Source organism: Ceratotherium simum, chromosome 14 (genome assembly GCF_057802395.1).
Source record: "Ceratotherium simum simum isolate JZ-2026a chromosome 14, ASM5780239v1, whole genome shotgun sequence".
Classification (NCBI taxonomy): Eukaryota; Metazoa; Chordata; class Mammalia; order Perissodactyla; family Rhinocerotidae; genus Ceratotherium; species Ceratotherium simum.
Window position 1 is genome coordinate 32,001,183 of NC_141913.1, and position 6,000 is coordinate 32,007,182.

A 6,000-nucleotide genomic window follows, 5' to 3' on the forward strand; every position below is an offset into this window, starting at 1 on the left:
AAACCTTTCCCACCTTTGCCTCAGAAGTAATCATTATCTTTATTATACTGGGCAGCAAACAAACCTGCCCTTGGCTATGGAGGGAGAGATCTTCTAAGGCTATTTGCTACACAGACATCCTTAAAAATGTAGTCCAGAACAAAGAGTCAGTGCCTCTGTTTACAAGATATGCAGAAGCAAGAAAGACCCATAGAGAATTGTCTCCCCATAAATGACATATACATTCATTGTTGATATAATAATATCCACTAAGAGCCTACTATATATTAGGCACTGTTTGTTTTTCAGTGGAGTCAGTGACAAAAGTCAGTAAATTGCTTTGAGTCTAAGTTCTTTCATAACATCCTCCAGAGTTTCTCTGCTTTGAAAACACTGATAGATTTTCCGGATAGAACGCCTTCTCCCTTACCAGTAAACTGGCCAGACTTTATATTTTTCAAGGTTACCCCCTCCCCAACTATTTAAAATATTTGTTATTGATCACTTACTGTGTGCCGGGCACTGCTGATGCTTTTCATGAGTTAAGTACTGTTGCTTCCATTCTACAGATGAAGAAACTGAAGCCCAAGTGTTAAGGCGGCTTAACGAGGGTCACATGGGTGATTAGTGGCAGGGATTGGACCAAAAGACCTTCTGTTCTTTACACTCTCACAAAAAAAGAAAGAAAAGCCAAGTGTCTGATGCAGCTCTTCCTTGAAATATACTTGGAAGGGAGAGGATTGAGTGCATATGGAATGGGGAACTGAGAAGCAGGGGCAGAAAAACTGGGAAAAAATTCTCTTCACATTTTATAGTCACCATTTAAGTCACTATATACACAAAGGGTGCTTGGGGAAAGCTGTAAAATAATTAACAGCGCATGGGAGGAACATTTATATTTCAATTGTCTACGTTTAAGAAACACTCTGCATATCGGCTCAAGGCTTAGGAGCTTGGTCTTGAATATGAATGAGAGAGGAGGAAACAAAGGAGGCCCAGAGGCAAGAGAAGGTGATTAGAGGGGCTCAGACAGGGCACATCCATTGCTGTAGAATCCCAGGCATGACCTTGTTGCTGAGCTGGTAGAAGTCCAAGTCTGGTTTTGTCTAGTTTCTCACTGAGAGTGGGATCCCCTTCATGGCCTCCTCTGAGGTTTACCCATGATTGCATCAGATCTGGGCCCATCATTTTCCTCCCTAATTGGCTTGTGTGGGCCACATGCAATATAAAGGTTATTGGGCTCTGACGAGTCATGTCATAAGTTCTCAGATGCACTAATTAGGTTAATTTGTGCCACAATCCTAGAAGGAGAGAAAACTAATAGTTTTCAGCCAAACTTATCTAAATTCATGGGACCGTGAGGACTCAGCTTTCTGTTAGAGCAAAAATTAACTTTCATCTTTCAAGTGAAGCTATGAACTAATAATACAGACCCTGAGGCTTTGCGTTTCTTCGTATTTTTTACCCCAATAGCTAAAAAGGTAAACAGAACAGGCAGTGTTATCCCCAGTCTTATTCATGAGACCGCAGATGCAGAGTTAAATGACGTCCTTGCAACTATCCAGCTCATTGCTGGTAAAACTGAAATAAGAAACCAAGTCTTTCCACTGGGTGGCGCTGCCCACTAGCTAGAGGCTTGAGGCTGCCACTGCTAGCTGTTCACAGTGCTTCTTAGTATACAAGCCTGAAAGAGTTTTTTCCCCTTAAACAAAAGAAAGCCTCATTATATGTTCTAGGGTCTTCCTTCACTTCTCTCTGCTCAACCATAATTTAGTGTGTTTCGTATCAAGGTGTGGATCTGAACACGATATTCCTGGAATGGCTGCACTTTACATAGAGGACTGGCGTTTTGGAGGCAGCATTTATAAAGTAAATTTCTGAAGATTGGATCTTTTTTTTAAAACTTTGATTTACATGATTAAAATTGAGATGGGCATAAAGAAAGAACTCTGACATCCCAGAGAAAATACGGGCTTATAGAAAATGATAAGCAATTAAAATAATACTGCTGAAAGAAAATCATGCCATTTGGGTAAAGTTTTGGTAATAACAACTCAGAATAAGTTGCAAAGAGAAATATTATCTTGAAGCTTTATTCTCTCTGATTTACGGATATCTGAGGAACAATGTAATAGTATTTGGAATTCCAGCTTCTTTTGTTCAGTTAATAGGCTCTTTCTATTCCAAATATTCTTTTAAAAAAAACTGTTAAGGGGCCAGCCCATGGTGATCTAGTGGTTAAAGTTTGGAGCTCACTGCTTCAGTGGCCCAGGTTCGTTTCCCGGTCACAGAACCACGTGACCCATCTGTCAGTAGACATGTTGTGGCGGCAGTGGCTGGTATAGAAGAACTAGAAGGACTTACAACTAGGGTATACAACCGTGCACTGAGGCTTTGGGGAGAAAAAAAGAAGAGGAAAATTGGCAACAGATGTTAGCTCAGGGAGACTCCTTCTCTACAAAAAAACACTATTAAGTTTACAAATATAAACAACTATTGTCCATATGCTTGGGTTTAGTCTTTGGTATTGCACTGGTATCTCTTTGTTGATAGTTTGCATGATAAATTTGTCTGTCCTGGTTACTGTTGAGACTTGCTTTCTTAAAAAAATAATCTTATTTTTTTATATTTAGTAGACTGATTTTTAAAAGCAGTTTTAGGTTTATAGAAAAATTACACAGAAAGTACATATCCCCTTCTTACCCCTAGTTTCCCAGATTATTAACATGTTGCATTAGTGTGGTACATTTGTTACAATTGAGGAACATTATTCTCAACTAAAGTCCGTAGTTTACTTAGGATTCACTCTATGTGTGTACGGTTTTCTACGGGTTTTCACAAATGTATAATGTCATGTATCAACCATTATAGCATCATAGAGAATAGTTTCACTGCCCTAAAACTTCCCTGTGCTCCATCTATTCATTCCTCCTTCCCCAGCCCCCAACTCCTGGCAACCACTGATTTTTTTTTTTTTTAATTGTCTCTATAGTTTTGCCTTTTCCAGAATGTCATATAATTGGAGTCATGGTACTTAGCCTTTTCAGACTGACTTCATTCACTTAGCAATATGCGTGTAAGATTCCTCCATGTCTTTTCATGGCTGATAGCTCTTTGTTGTTGTTGTTGTTGTTGTTTAATCACTGAATAATATTCCATTGCATGGATGTACCAGTTTCTTTATCCATTCACCTATTGAAGGACATCTTGATCACTTCCAATTTTTGGCAACTATAAATAAAGTTACTATAATCATTTGTGTGCAAGTTTTTGTATGGACATAAGTTTTCAGATCATTTGGTAAATTCAGATCAGAGCCCGATTGCTGGATCACATGGTAAATGTATGTTTAGCTTTGTAAGAAATTGTCAAACTGTTTTCCAAAGTGGCTGTACCATTCCCACCAGCAAGGAATGCGAGTTCCTAACGCTCCACATCTTCATCAGCATTTGGTTTTGTCAGTGTTTTGCATTTTAGCTATTCTAATAGGGGTGTAGTGGTATCTCATTTTTGTTTTAATTTGCAATTGAGCATCTTTTCATATTTATTGGCCATCTGCTCTCTTCTCTGGTGAGGTGTCTGTACAGATATTTTGCCCATTTTTTAACTGGATCATTTTCTTACTATTAAGTTTTAAGAGTTCTTTGTATATTTTAGATACATTTCCTTTATCAGATATGTCTTTTTGCAAATATTTTCCCCCAGTCTGTGCTGTCTTTAATTCTCTTTAAAGGACTTGCTTTTTTTAGACCTATTTTAAAGCTATCTTATGCTAACAAGAAAACTTGATTTTTTCTCCTCTTTCCTGTGGCCTCTGCATATATAAGAAGCTTCTGGATTTCAAGGAAGGCTCTGCTTCTAGATAGGGAAAGACAGTTTTCTTTCTAAGCTTCAATTTCCTCATATATAAATACCAAGAAGTTGGATTATTTCTAAGATTGTGAGTAGTTTGAATGTTCTGAGTCTATTTGATGACTGTGGATTCTGAGCAGGCAGGAGTTTTTCTGAAGCTTACTTTCTCTACATGGATGTTATTATTGAGGACTTTTGTGATTCCCCACATATATTGATGTCAGAAATGGAGAACTCATTCTTCCTTGGAATGGGTGCTACTCAATACTATCTTAAAATATGTTTATAATTTTGTAAGTTAAATAGAAGAATGACATTGGAATGCTACACACAAACTCAAAAAAAAAACATAATGACAGAACCTGAGTTGGTAAGATTGAAGAAAGAAGAGTGAAGGACAATTAGAACCTCTGGAGTAGTCAGGAGGGTATCCTAGGAAACAGTAGGAATCAGCCTGGAAGATGGTATTTAACATTTAATTGTAGAGAAGAGAAGAAAATGATGCTTTTCTTTTGCCCTACACACCAGGGAATTTGGTGGTGGGCAAACACTCACAAGGACATGTGGAATAAATGAAGAGTCCGAGTCACAGAGAGTATGATCCACCACTGTATTTAGAGTATTTTCTGATCTCAGTTGGCATTGAGTGTGCTCTAGAATGTGGACTTAGCTTATCTCTGGAGTTTGTTTCCAGTTTCTTCCCTTTGCCTGGGTGGCACCTGCCTCAAACCATGCATCATCACCTGATCCTAGTGCCATCTCCTCCAACAAACCTTCCTGATTCCATCTCAGAAAAAAATAGTTTTTATTTCCTGGAGAGCTGAATGCGCTTTATGTGTCTTTCCCTGCTTTGATATCTTTTCCTACACATTTCCCCCATGTATGAGGTGCTTGTCCCACAAATAATCAAGCTCACTCTTGCCTTAGGGCTTTTTTTTTGTGTGTGTGTGTGTGTGTGAGGAAGATCGGCCCTGAGCTAACATCTGCCAATCCTCCTCTTTTAGCTGAGGAAGACTGGCCCTGGGCTAACATCCATGCCCATCTTCCTCCACTTTTTTTTATATGGGACGCCGCCACAGCATGGCTTGCCAAGCGGTGCCTTGGTGCGTGCCCGGGATCTGAACCGCCGCACCAGAGCGCGTGAGCTTAACCAATAGCGCCACTGGGCCAGCCCCAGCCTTAGGGCTTTTACTATAGCTTTTATTTATTTATTTATTTATTTATTTATTTATTTATTTATTTATTTATTTATTTTTCCCCCAAAGCCCCAGTAGATAGTTGTACGTCATAGCTGCACATCCTTCTAGTTGCTGTATGTGGGATGCGGCTTCAGCATGGCCGGAGAAGCAGTGTGTCGGTGCGCACCGGGATCCGAACCCGGGACGCCAGTAGCGGAGCGCGTGCACTTAACTGCTAAGCCACTATAGCTCTTAACCCTGCCTGTAACTTGTGCTCTTTTCGAAGATTTTTGCAGGCCTACTAACTTTTGTCATTTAGATCTCAGCCAAGTATCACTTCCTGGAGAGCAGTTTCCCTGACCCCTCAATCTAGAGCAGACTCCTTTCCCTGTTTTGCTTCTTTGTCCCCTCCTGCTGTTCTGACTTCTGTTAGAATGATTGAGATTCTCATCTTCCCTTTTTACTTCTACTACTTTTCAAGTTATCCATATGATTTGTATTCTTCTGAGGGTTACTCTTACGTTTTAAACATATATACTTCCCCTTAAAAGATTAAAATTAATCAGTGTCTTTTCTCCTCAGAAACATTTTCCAAAATTTACTCATTTTCTTTTCTTTTTTTAATCCTCAATACGTCTTTATGGTTCCCAGTGTGTTTACCATCTTCTTTGCTTATTGCTTCTGCATTCTACTTCTTCCTCCTGGGTTCAGTTTCTTTCTTGAGGAAGTATATCTCTTGTATAGATATTTCATAAAGGCTTTGTAAATAGTTAACGCTTCCAGTTTTTGTATTTCTGAAAATCTTTTTATTTTGCAGTTTGCTCTTGAATGATCATTTAGTTACCTGTCAAAGTCTGACAGTAGTTTCCATATTGCTAGGAAGATGTTAGTCTTTGTCTTCTGGCATCTATTATTGCTTATAAAAATATATACTATCAGTCTAATTGTCTCTCTTTTTTAGAAAGACAGTCATTTCTTTCTGGTAGCAGTT